Source organism: Gorilla gorilla, chromosome 5 (genome assembly GCF_029281585.2).
Source record: "Gorilla gorilla gorilla isolate KB3781 chromosome 5, NHGRI_mGorGor1-v2.1_pri, whole genome shotgun sequence".
Taxonomy (NCBI): domain Eukaryota; kingdom Metazoa; phylum Chordata; class Mammalia; order Primates; family Hominidae; genus Gorilla; species Gorilla gorilla.
The window spans coordinates 101,499,559-101,511,528 of NC_073229.2; the positions used below are offsets into that span (position 1 = coordinate 101,499,559).

Consider the following 11,970-nt stretch of genomic DNA (forward strand, 5'->3'; position numbering starts at 1 on the left):
CCACCAAGGTTGCTATCATATTACTAGGATAATATTCATTGCTTGTGGCATGTATTGTTGAAACTGATGGATGTGTTCAAGCCACCCTGTCAGATGCAGGTTCCTTTTCCCCTAATGTCTGCCACTTACATTTTCATCATTGTTACCATAAGTCCCTTCCTTGATTGCCTTTGTCCATTACCCTCATGGCCAACCCCAAGGCTTTACTCACAACTAATTAAAGAACTCCAGAGCTTTTTATCTCACTTTTTATAAGCTAAAAAAAATTCCATTGCACTCCTTTCTTAAATTGGGAATATTTTCACGGAAAATATTACACTTCTTATGGTAAGTTTAAAAGAATTGAGAAATAACTTTTTAGTAACTTGGTGTTGAGATTTAAAACCTTGATGATTAGGAATAAGTGATATGCAAAAAAAAGAAATAATTAGTATATGTTGTTTAATTTTTTAAGATATAAACATCATTTTATATCTCAGAATTTTGTTGCAACATTTTTAGAAAATGCTATATTTTTACATGAATAAAAATCAAGACTGGTAAGAACACTGTGAAAATTCAGGTGATTTACTTAGAATGGCCCTCTAAAATCAGGCTGCCTCATTGTTTGAAAGCCTGAGCTTTTCCTCATTGTCTCCATAGGGTGCTTTCTCATACTTCTATTCAGAGATCATTCAAGTATAAAGAATACCAAATAACTTCAGAACTCATATTAACTTGCTGATGTGCAGGTAAAAAAAAATGAATGATAAGCCCTTGGTGCAAATCAAGTGGTTCTGAATTAAATAATATTTGCACCACAGTTATACAAAAAATACATATATAATAGCTAACATAAATTATTTAAGCCATATCATGTGTCTAAATGGAGTTAGCAGCGTGAAGTTGGTGAGATGATGTATTTTATGGTTTAAATTATTAATCCAAAAGAGTATTCAGTGCTCAAGTCATCAATTGGATGCTATTACTTATATTTCTTCCAAGAAACACACACACACACACACACACACACACACACACTACACACATTGAATCATCCAGAATCAGCAGTCTCAAAATATCTTTCCTCTGATATTTTGAAGGGCTGATCCTTTTTCTGCAAAATGACACTGCGATAATCTACTCCCATTTCTTTTTTCCTGGCTTTCTCTGATTCATGTGAGCTAGAAATGTGCTGCTCTTGCCACCATCATGCAGTTTCCCTGTGGTCTCAGCCCTCATTGGATTGCTGCTTAGTCAACTCCCTTCTCATTTTTTTTTTTTTTTTTTTGCTAACCTCATTCTCATTTAATCAGGTGAATATCCCTTCTGTTCTCTACAAAATTGTTCTTTCAACAACTTTCTTGCCTTTGAATACAACAATACTATAATTAATGTATTTGCTTCCCACATCTTTGCCAATTTATAACTCTAATTTCTTCTCAAATTCAGGTGCCAATTTACCATTTCCAATCATTCCTCCATTCTTAAAGCTTTACTCATTGACTTTGTTCCTCAAGCCAACAAGTTGTCCACACATTTGAGTTCGATGAGAAATATTTATATTTATATTTATTACTATTTGGAGCTGTACTAGCATTCTTCAGGTATTTCAACTCTGTACTTCTGATCCAATTATACTGTAACTTATTTGAGGGGAAAGACCAGTTTTTCTATTATTTTCTGGTTCTTACAGCATTTATCACAAGTATTATACAAAAGATATTCTGCATGTCTACTGAATGAATGATGTGTTAAAATATCCAATGATGTATCTGTAAATATCCCATTTTTTTCAAAGCAGCACTTGAGATGGCACTCGTACTAAGTGGAATCCTAGGTGGGTATTTGGAAATATGTGTCTCTTTATACATATGTTGTTATATTTATTTTAACAGTGTATTATAATTAATTTTAGCAATATCCAGCCACTTTTGCATCAGAAATAATTAAGTCAAGAGGATAAAAAATAATCAATCAATGTCACCATAAGATTAAGACTAAAGATAATTGTGCAACTATTTATAGCTTAAGTTGTGTGGCCTGTTTTTTTGTTTGTTTTTATTGTACTTTAAGTTCTGGGATACATGTGCAGAACATGAAGATGTCTTACATAGGTATACATGTGCCATGGTGGTTTGCTGCACCTATCAACCCGTCATCTAGGTTTTAAGTCCCTGCATGGATTAGGTATTTGTCCTAATGCTCTCCCTCCCCTTGACCCTGCTACCTGACAGGCCCTGGTATGTGATGTTCCCCTCCCTGTGTCCATGTGTTCTCATTGTTCAACTCCTATTTATGAGTGAGAACATGCGGTGTTTGGTTTTCTGATCCTGTGTTAGTTTGCTGAGAATGATGGTTTCCAGCTTCGTCCATGTCCCTGCAAAGGACATGAACTCATTCTTTTTTATGGCTGCATAGTATTCCAGGGTATATGTGTGATGTGGTCTGTTTCAAAAGATCTTTTTTCTTCCCTTTAATCTTTCAAAGTTTTTTTCACTAACCGATTTGTTTCACTTAATGAACATTAATTAAGAAATTACTTAAGCTCTCTGACTCTGGTTTCCTCAACTGTAAGATGTGTTAGGCAATGAGGATAATACATGAGTAAAACAGAGCACTGCCTTCAAGATGTTTATCTACTAAGGAATTCAAGATGAGGTGGGAATATGCATACTTTTTTTCATCTATAAATTCACTTTCTTGGTATTTATTTTAAGTAAATAATCCCTAATGCATGCAAATATTTTCATTTCATGGTTGCAAACATATTCACTTAAACTTCTTTTGAATGTTAGAATAGCAATCTTGACTATTCAGAGTAATAATTAAATGTTAACTGAGCAATAAATTGTAGAAGGAAAGATATTTCTTAGATTTAATGTCTTTTCTTGTATTCATTCGGAAAGACATTAAGCATTTTGATCCAACCCAATGGCTTCAATTTCTAGGCTCATACCAAAGTAATGCATACAATTTGCTCCAAGCTGCACAAAAGCCAATTTCATACTCATCAAAGCTGTTAGCCTATGCTTAAGTTTGGAAGTTCGCCCTCTCATCATTTCTGTCTCTCATTTGCTTCTTATAATGAATATTATTTTATGATAATAAAAATCTTACATTTAGAATAACAGGCCTGATGTTAGTAATTAAATTAAAAAATAAAATTTCCTCTTTATCAGTCATGACCAGGCATGATACAAAACACAATACCATTCCTCATGGTCAGCTACCACTATATACTATTGTAGCTGACTTACATTAATGCCATATGAACACTTAAAACTTTATGTCAGACCAAATTATCTGTTCACAAAATAGCAGAAGCATGACATGTATGTTTCATGTCTACCACCTAAGCAATTTGCTTGCTGCCACCTTTCACCTTATCTTGTTGGAGTTTAACTCAGTATTATTACTGCACTAATATAAGGCCCTAGGCTTACAGTAATTCAACACAGTGAATACTACACATATTTATTAGATAGCCTATATTTTCAAAATTGAAAACTAGAGGTCCTTAGGTATGCTACCTAAGTGTGTGAAAAAGGTACGCTACTTAGTGTGCAAAAACAATTGTTTGTACGTTATGTGGATAGGATGAGAAAATACAAGGAAACTTCCAGGTTTAGGGTAGGGATAGTTATTCTCAGCAAAGGCTTAGCTGAGTCTATAGTATACTCTTTGTTAGCCTAAGATAGGTACTCTTCCTATTCCAGGAAGAGTATTCTGAAATTCCACTCAACTTTAATTAACTGTGTCCTGTTTTAACATCATCATAATTGAAAGAATATGTTTAGCTATTTGAGGCAAAAAGAAAAGAAAATGAAAAATGAAACAAAAGAATTGATTAAATATTTAAAATTTGTAAAGCCAAAAAAGAGCAAATTATATAAATGAACAATTAAATCAACAGGAATTTCAAATTTTAAAAAAGTAGAAAATATATTAAAACATATTTTGAAAAACTCAAGTTCATTGGCAATCAGAAAAATGCAATTCAAAACAAAAACATAAAATGTGAATCTACAAATGTAAAACATTCAGTGCTAATATGAGTGCAGAAAATCAGGGCCTCTCAATGACTAGAAAGAGCATAAACTAGTAAAATCTTCTGGAGAGTAATTTAGCAATATTCAATAATGGATTTGAAAATATAAAGACTTTCTGACCTATAAGTTTTATTTATAATCATGTATAATGAGGAAATAATCATAGATTTGTAAACATATCTACTTAGCTTCAAATATATTTATCATGAGGCTATTTGTAGTAATGAAAAATGCCCAAAAATGGTTAAATGGTTTAATCAACAATGTAAATTTGTACAATGCCACATAGGCATTAATTATGTTGTAGGAGATTACATGGTTACATGATAGACTTCAAGATACATTGTGAAATAAAAAATACACGTTTTAGAGCTCTGACACTAAACATCTTGAAAGCTGACACTCTTATCCTTAAAACAAGAAAAAGCTGAGCTGGTGTCAATCAGAGAACTATGGTCACAGGTCATATTGGCAACTTGAAACCTGGAGACTTGGGAATGCTTAGTGAAATACAACAGTTGAGAACTGGAGTAGAAGTTAATGGAGCTATAAACTGGCAGGAACACTGAAATGGTAATGTTAATGAATTGGGGGAGGCAAAGTGTGAATTAGCTTGAGAATGAAAACCTCCTAGGGCTACCATTTTAGGAGACCTCACCACACTTTTGTGGAATTTCCCTCTAGGAATTCTACCAGGTTCTCATAGTTAGGATTTGAGAAAAATCCCTTGGTTTTGGGAAAATAGCCATTTTGAAATAGGCCTAGACCCTCTGTACAATCAATGCCTACTCTCCAAGGATTTTGCCAGAACTCAATTTTGAAACTTCACCTCAGCAGGCACAGAAAGTTTCTCCCAACTGGATCATCCTCAAGCATTCCTGTGTCACCTAAGCCTAAGTGGGGGTGGGGCAGGGAGTGGGAAACATAGTCATCAGGAGCCAAAGCTTTAAGGAAACAGATTGAGAATATTGTAGCCAGGGAAGGGTTAAGGGAAGTAGGGAATGGTCAAAAGCCACATGATTGGATTTGGAAAATTACAGTCCCAACACATCAACCCACTGAAAGACTACAATTTAATCAGATTATAGAACAGCACTCCTCTCCCCTGCCTTACCACCACACCAACCGGGCTTCAATATAATAATTGTATTATAGCAGAAGGATTTGCAAGACATAGACTCTTCCTAAGTAGTACTCAGGGGATCCCAAAATCAAGAGGAAAGACAAAAACAAGGACTATAGAGGAATTTGAAGCCTGCGATACCTATAACTACATCAAACAATAAACACAGCCCAACTCCTAGCCAGATTAACAGAAATCCTCACACTACATGCCTATTACCCCATTTCCTATTACCCTAAGCAATGTGGCCAGCTTTCAACAAAAAATTACAAGACATGATAAAAGGCAAGATAAAATACTGTAAAGATAAAACACAGTTATCAAAACTAGAGTATATAAAACAGATGTTGAAATAACCAGAGAATTTAAAATAATTGATATGCTAATTGATAATTGATATGCTTTTTCTGATGGAAAAAGTAGATAATATGAAGAAAAAGATGAATAATTTAAGTACAGAGATGAAGACTCTCAGAATTAAAAGGAAATGCAGAAATCAAAACACAATAACAGGAACGAATAATGCTCTCAATCGGCTCATCAGACTGGACATGTAACTGAGAATTTTAGCTTTGAAATGTATTTTAAAATGCATTTTTCTCCTTTCTCTTTAGTCTTAAGATGCAACTTTGAAACAAACTTGCTTTGTTTCAAACGAAAACCTTGTTTTCCCTTATCCTTACAATATAGCCTTAAAACATATTTTGAAACTCTGTCCCTTTCCCACCAAACACCTCTCTGCACCGTGCACACTCATCTAACTGCGGCTTGTTAAGAAATTCCAGGGGTTAATTTTAAACACACCTGGTGTAGAAACCCAGCTAGTTCTCCTTCACCTAGAATTTACCTCAGTAGAGATAATCTACAGCCTGGCTGCAATTGACATAGCACCAGCCAGCACTCCAGGTGGACAATAACTCAAAATGACTATCAGAGCAAGACACACAGACCTGCACCCTGCCTCACTCCTACGTATTTCCTATACCAAGGTTCCCCTTTTTAAATCCCTGCCTTCAGCTCAAAACCGGAAATGGTTTATTTGAGGAGTGAGCCTGGCCATCTCTCACCTGCTAGAATTTGATTAATAAAGCTGATTTCTTTTCACCACATCTCATGTATTGTGTTTTGGCTTCCAAGCAGCAAGCAGCGTGACTTGCATTCGGTTACACTATGGCCTCTTGCACTTGGTTTGAGTTTCTGTGAAAAAGAAGTAAGGGGCCGGGCACAGTGGCGCACGCATGTAATCCCAGCACTTTGGGAGGCCTAGGCGGGCAGATCACCAGGTCAGGAGATCGAGACCATCCTGGCTAACACGGTGAAACCCCGCCTCTACTAAGAATATAAAAAATTAGCCAGGCGTGGTGGCGGGCGCCTGTAGTCCCAGCTACTCAGGAGGCTGAGGCAGGAGAATGGCCTGAACCCGGGAGGCGGAGCTTTCAGTGAGCCGAGATCGCGCCACTGCACTCCAGCCTGGGTGACAGAGCGAGACTCCGTCTCAAAAAAAAAAAAAAAAAGAAAGAAAAGAAAAGAAAAGAAATAAAGGGTGAGAAGATGTTGCAATTGTTCATTTTATAAAAATATACACGTGCACAGGTATTTTAGGGGCTCATATTACTAAATGCAGCATGAGCTGGAATAGAGGCTTCCAGTCATGGAGTAATAATCCAGTTATGGCTAAGAATTAGAAACATGACAAATACTTGGAGACTGCATACCTTAATATAAGTGCAAAAGCTATTTCAAATGACTCAGTTTGTCACAAGTGGGAACATGTGGCACGTGGAACAGTAGGGGAATAGCAGGTTTGCTGTGGAACTTCAACAGTAAGAGCATCAGCTCTAGAGTCAGCCTGTCAGGAATCTAAACTTGGCTTTGCCACGTAATGGCTATAAAATCTTGAGCTGCGCTGTGCTTCAGTTTTCTCACCTGTCAAATGAGAGAGCTAATAGTACCTGTGGTATATGGTACCATATATTATACCATATATGGTACCAATGTTAAAAAGATATTCATGAAAATAACCCATAACAAGCATACATCATAATGCTTCACACATAAGTGATTCATAAATAATCATTCCTCATTTCCATCATTTATTGAGTACTTATGTGTGAAGTATTATGATCATTTACTGTGTACTTATGTGTGAAGCATTATGATATATGCTTGTTATGGGTTATTTTCATTTACAGAGACTGTACCTGACAAAATACATAAGTGCATATGTAAGTGCTAGCCCTTTTAGGGCATCATAAAATAGCTGAAGGATACTTAAAAAACGAGAGTGAGCTCCTGCTTTCTTGTAATCAAGGACTGAGAAGCCAGTAGATATCTGAGTTACCTTTAAAAAAAGTCAGCAGGGGAAATTCATTAAACACAAATAACTCAAGGTTGAACAATTCAAGAAACTGGCCCAAATTTTTAGTACCAAAGTATTGTGAAATTCTAATGCTTTCACTTTTTCTTTCCTATAATGTTTATTCTTCAAAATACAATGGAGGAAGAATGAGGATTTGCTCTGAATCTGGATGATATAAGAAGACAGAGCACCAGGATAAAAGTCAGGAAATGTGGATGCCAGTCTCCATTCCAAGGTCCTCCTGGGGGTAAGTCATTTTACATCTCTGAGCCTCAGTTACTTTAGCTTAAAAATAAAAATATTCTGATACTTATTATCCTATAATGGAAAGCGTTATGCTATGAACATCTCTGGTCTGGCTGTCAGGAGCAGATCTGAATCCTAGCTTTATACTTTCAGGCTGTGTGATCTTGAGGTCACTTCACATTTTGGTCATTTCTTTCCATAGATGCACTTTACTTCTCTGATGGTTCACTGTCATAGTGCTAAGGAATGTCAGAAATTTAATGTCTTTAAATTACTATTTAACATGCTACATTAAGACAAATTAAAATGTAATATACAAAGAGGAAATCAAAGATCATTTTGCAGATTATCTTTGGTTTCACTGAATTTCCCATATTGGATAAATCTCCTTTAATGCATTTAGTTCCATTCCTACATTAAAGATGAAAAAGATTTTGAGTTAAATATGACCTTTGAAACTGTGCTAACCCTGGCTATTTTGTATTTATACTAGAAAAACCAACCTAAGAAGATATGTTTAGGAAGTTGAGATAATTGTATTCTTTTTCATCTCAGCTCTGCCTAATATGATCAAATTTATCTTTTCAAGACCCATTTATTTTATGTAATCTAAATTAGTTCTTCCAAAGTACTAAGTTACTAATTTGAAATAGATGAACAGGATTTTGATTGAAGGCTTAGAAAAATTTACATATCATACATTCTTTATTCCTATAGCTCAAACAGTCTTACTCATTTTATGTATCAATATCATAATACAGAGTTAGAAAGAGAAATAGTCTCACAAAATCTAGCACTGGCATCAAAACAAAACATTTTTTAAAAGTCAATTTTCAGTAAATACTTATATACCATCCTAATAGTTGGAGGCTTCTTGAACTAGTCAGACTACTGTCAAAACCTTTAAATTAGCAAAGGATTCTCACCAGCTTTTCCTGTGTTCACTAAAGTCAAGACTTTAACATATCTGATGATCAAATGATCAGGACTATCCTCTGATAAATAGAAAATGTGATAGAAGCTTTTACAAAACATAGTGTATTTTATGTGAGAACTGTTGCTAAAATCACAAAGTTACTTTAACTACCCCAGTGGTGGTGAGTTTCCGCTGGGTGTGAAAATTAACTACGTTTTTAAAGTGATGAAACTTCTGAGCTTATGATGACTTCTCTTTCAAAAGTATATCCTCCAAATTCTGAGGCTTATGTAGCCTTACTTCCTCGGTCTTTTAATCATCTTTCTGTCCCACAATTCTCTTATTTATTCTTTTTCTACTGTAGAAACAACAGGTCCATATTTCTGACTGTGCAGAAATTGGAGGCCCACACCAAGCAGTGTGACATACTTGAATGAGAAAATAATGGAGTGATCCCAGGGACTCAGGAGTCATGGCAGAGGAATTTATTGCTTAGCAACCCAGACAAATGTCAAGAGTCTTACCAAATGCAGATGGTGAGTAGGACTGTTGAAAATCAAAATTGCTTTGCTATAATTCTTTTAAATTGATTTCAACCAAAATATTAATTAATTCGCCCATTTATTTGTTTGATTGATTGACATAACCGCTTTCCGGCCAATCACTAAGTGGCAATTACAGTCAGCTGGTCACACTAAAGGGACATAGAAATATAAAACTCAGGAGAAATATAAAACTTCTACTGGAGAATAATCATCTGCTATTCTGAATTGACATTCAGATGCATTTCTATCATCATTTTTTTTCTCAGAGAGGAAAGTGACACATGATGGCATAGTTTTGAAAGTAAAATAAAAATAATGATATATTACTAAAAAAACTAGATTAATGAACTGCATATATCTAGTCCAGACACCATATTTAAAATTTTGGCTTTGGGGCCTTTATTTGAAGGAAATGTGAGTAACTGATCATGTTCTCATTAGCACTAGGTAGAGTTTCACGAGCACACTTGAATTAATTTCAAATATGTTGTAAGGAGCCAAATATAAACTATACAGTATGTATTTAAATTGGAAGAAGTACTCAGCTTATGTCATAATAAAAATCACTCCTGCTACCATAAGGAGTTACTACCATGATGACATATTTATCAGTTTCCACACAGTAAGAACCTACCATAAAAACTAAAAAGAAGAGTTTATTGTTGGTGTTTTTAATATAATACCTGAAAATGAAATAGTATGAAGGTGATATCCCTTTTCTAATCATAAATGCGGGTATGTTGTTCCTAGCTAGCAGGATACCAACATTCAAAAAAGATTAGAAAACTTTGAGTAGTCATTCATATGGTCCAGACTAGCAATAAAGGGAGACATTTTATCCCATAAACTAGCTTGATCCCAACTAACCAGACCATTCAATTTACCAACATGATTTTAAAATAAAAATTATACACAGTATATTTAGAGAAAGAAACAAATGAAAATAAAATAAGACCAAGTTTTTAGAATTTTTTCTTCTTTTTAATTCCGTTGTCTAATTTAATCAAATTTTTAATTTCTTCTTGAGTCAGTTTCAGTAATTTGGATGTCTTTCTAGGAATGTATTCATTTCATCTAGTTTATCTACTTGGCTGATATACAATTGTTCCAGTATTCCTTAATCTTTCTTACTTCAATGAGGTCATTGTAACATTTCTTCTCTCATTCTTGACTTCACTCTTTTTCTCTCTCTCTTGTTCTGCCTCCCTCTGTCTCTCGCTTTTTCCTGTCATTCTACCTAAAGGTTTGTCAATCTTATTGATCTCTTTAAGTAACTGGATTTTGATTTTGTTGGCTTTCTATATTGTTCTATTATTTATTTCCTGTATTCCTACTGTAGTCTTCAATTTTTAATATTTGCTTTGTTTCAGGGTTAATTTTTCTCTTATTTTTAGTGTTTGAAGGTGGAAATTTAAGTTGTTGAATTGACATCTTTATTTTCATTGGACTACTCATAGCTACAAATTTCCTTAGCACTTTTGTCTGCTTTCCATAAGCCTTAGTATGTTGTGTTTTTATTTACAGCAAAGTGTTTTAAAATTTCCCTGTGATTTCTTCTTTGCTGTACTGATTATTTAGGAGTGTGTCATTTAATTTCCACATATATGTGAATTTCTCATACTTCCTTCATCATTGAGTTCTAATTTTATTCCACTGTGGTCAGAGAACATACTTTGTGTTATTTTCATCCTTTGACATTTACTTAGACTTGTCTTACAGACTAAATATGGTCTATCATGGACAGCATTTTATGGACTTGAAAAGAATGTGTATTCTTCTGTTGGATGGAACCTTCTATTAGATAACTATTAAATGTAGTTAGTTTACAGTGTTGTTCAAGTCTCCTATTTCTGTCTAGTTACTTTATATAATATCAAAAGTGAGGTATTGAAGTCTCCAACTATTATTGTTGAATTGTTCATTTCCCCTTTAGCTCTGTCAGTTTTGCTTCCTATATTTTGGACTTTGATACTAGGTGCAAGACATAATTATTATATCTTCTCGATGCCATCTCAGGCAGTCAAAATATGTAACAGTTTTCTCTGATTGTTTTTGACAGATGCTCTGGGGAAGAGACTGCTCTCACTAGGTAAGCTTCAAGTCAGGTCAAGTAAAAACAACCTTGCCAGCAAGATCCATCAGTGAGGTAACATAGTGATAATTAGGAATGGGTATCTGGAGGAACTCTAACTCCATTGTACCCTGCCAACAGCTGCCAAATTGCTGTTTCCACTGTGATTGTGGGCTGTTTGCTTTTAAGACTCCCATAGAACTGGGCAATAGGGTATGGAAATAACAAAAGTTAAACTGCTATAAAACTTACTCTTCTTACTTAGATTCAGCTGTTTTTACAGATTTTGGCAAGGCTTTGGTTAACTTCCAGAGTTCTAAAAAAGATTCTGAAAATTTTTGCCACTCTTATCACTTTTATGTGGAGAAGAATATCTGGAGGTCCTTTCCATTTTTACTGACATCATCTTTTTATTGAGTTTAGTATATTTTGCAATGTTTTAATGCATGGCCTCAAATTACACAAACTTCAGCCCACTTTATTGCTGGATCTATTCTGATCTATAGCTGAACACTAACAACAATAATGATTTTTCACAACAGCTAATATTATTGAGTTTTTTGTATGTAACATGCATAAGGGTAAATTGTTTATATGCAACGGTTCTTTTAAAACAGCAGTCTAATAGGTTAAAGTATTCCTCAGTCTCTCTTTTTACAAATATAGAAACAAATACCTA

At 34.6% G+C, this 11,970-nt stretch overlaps 1 long non-coding RNA gene across 1 annotated transcript; it reads left to right on the top strand.

The window, feature by feature from the left end:
* Nucleotides 1–7,633: 7,633 nt before the first annotated feature.
* Nucleotides 7,634–11,309, top strand: LOC134758755 (uncharacterized). The gene is made up of 3 exons (XR_010134297.1): nt 7,634–7,760; nt 9,040–9,211; nt 11,280–11,309. It is a non-coding gene; the product is annotated as an uncharacterized lncRNA (long non-coding RNA).
* The last annotated feature ends 661 nt before the right edge of the window (nt 11,310–11,970 follow it).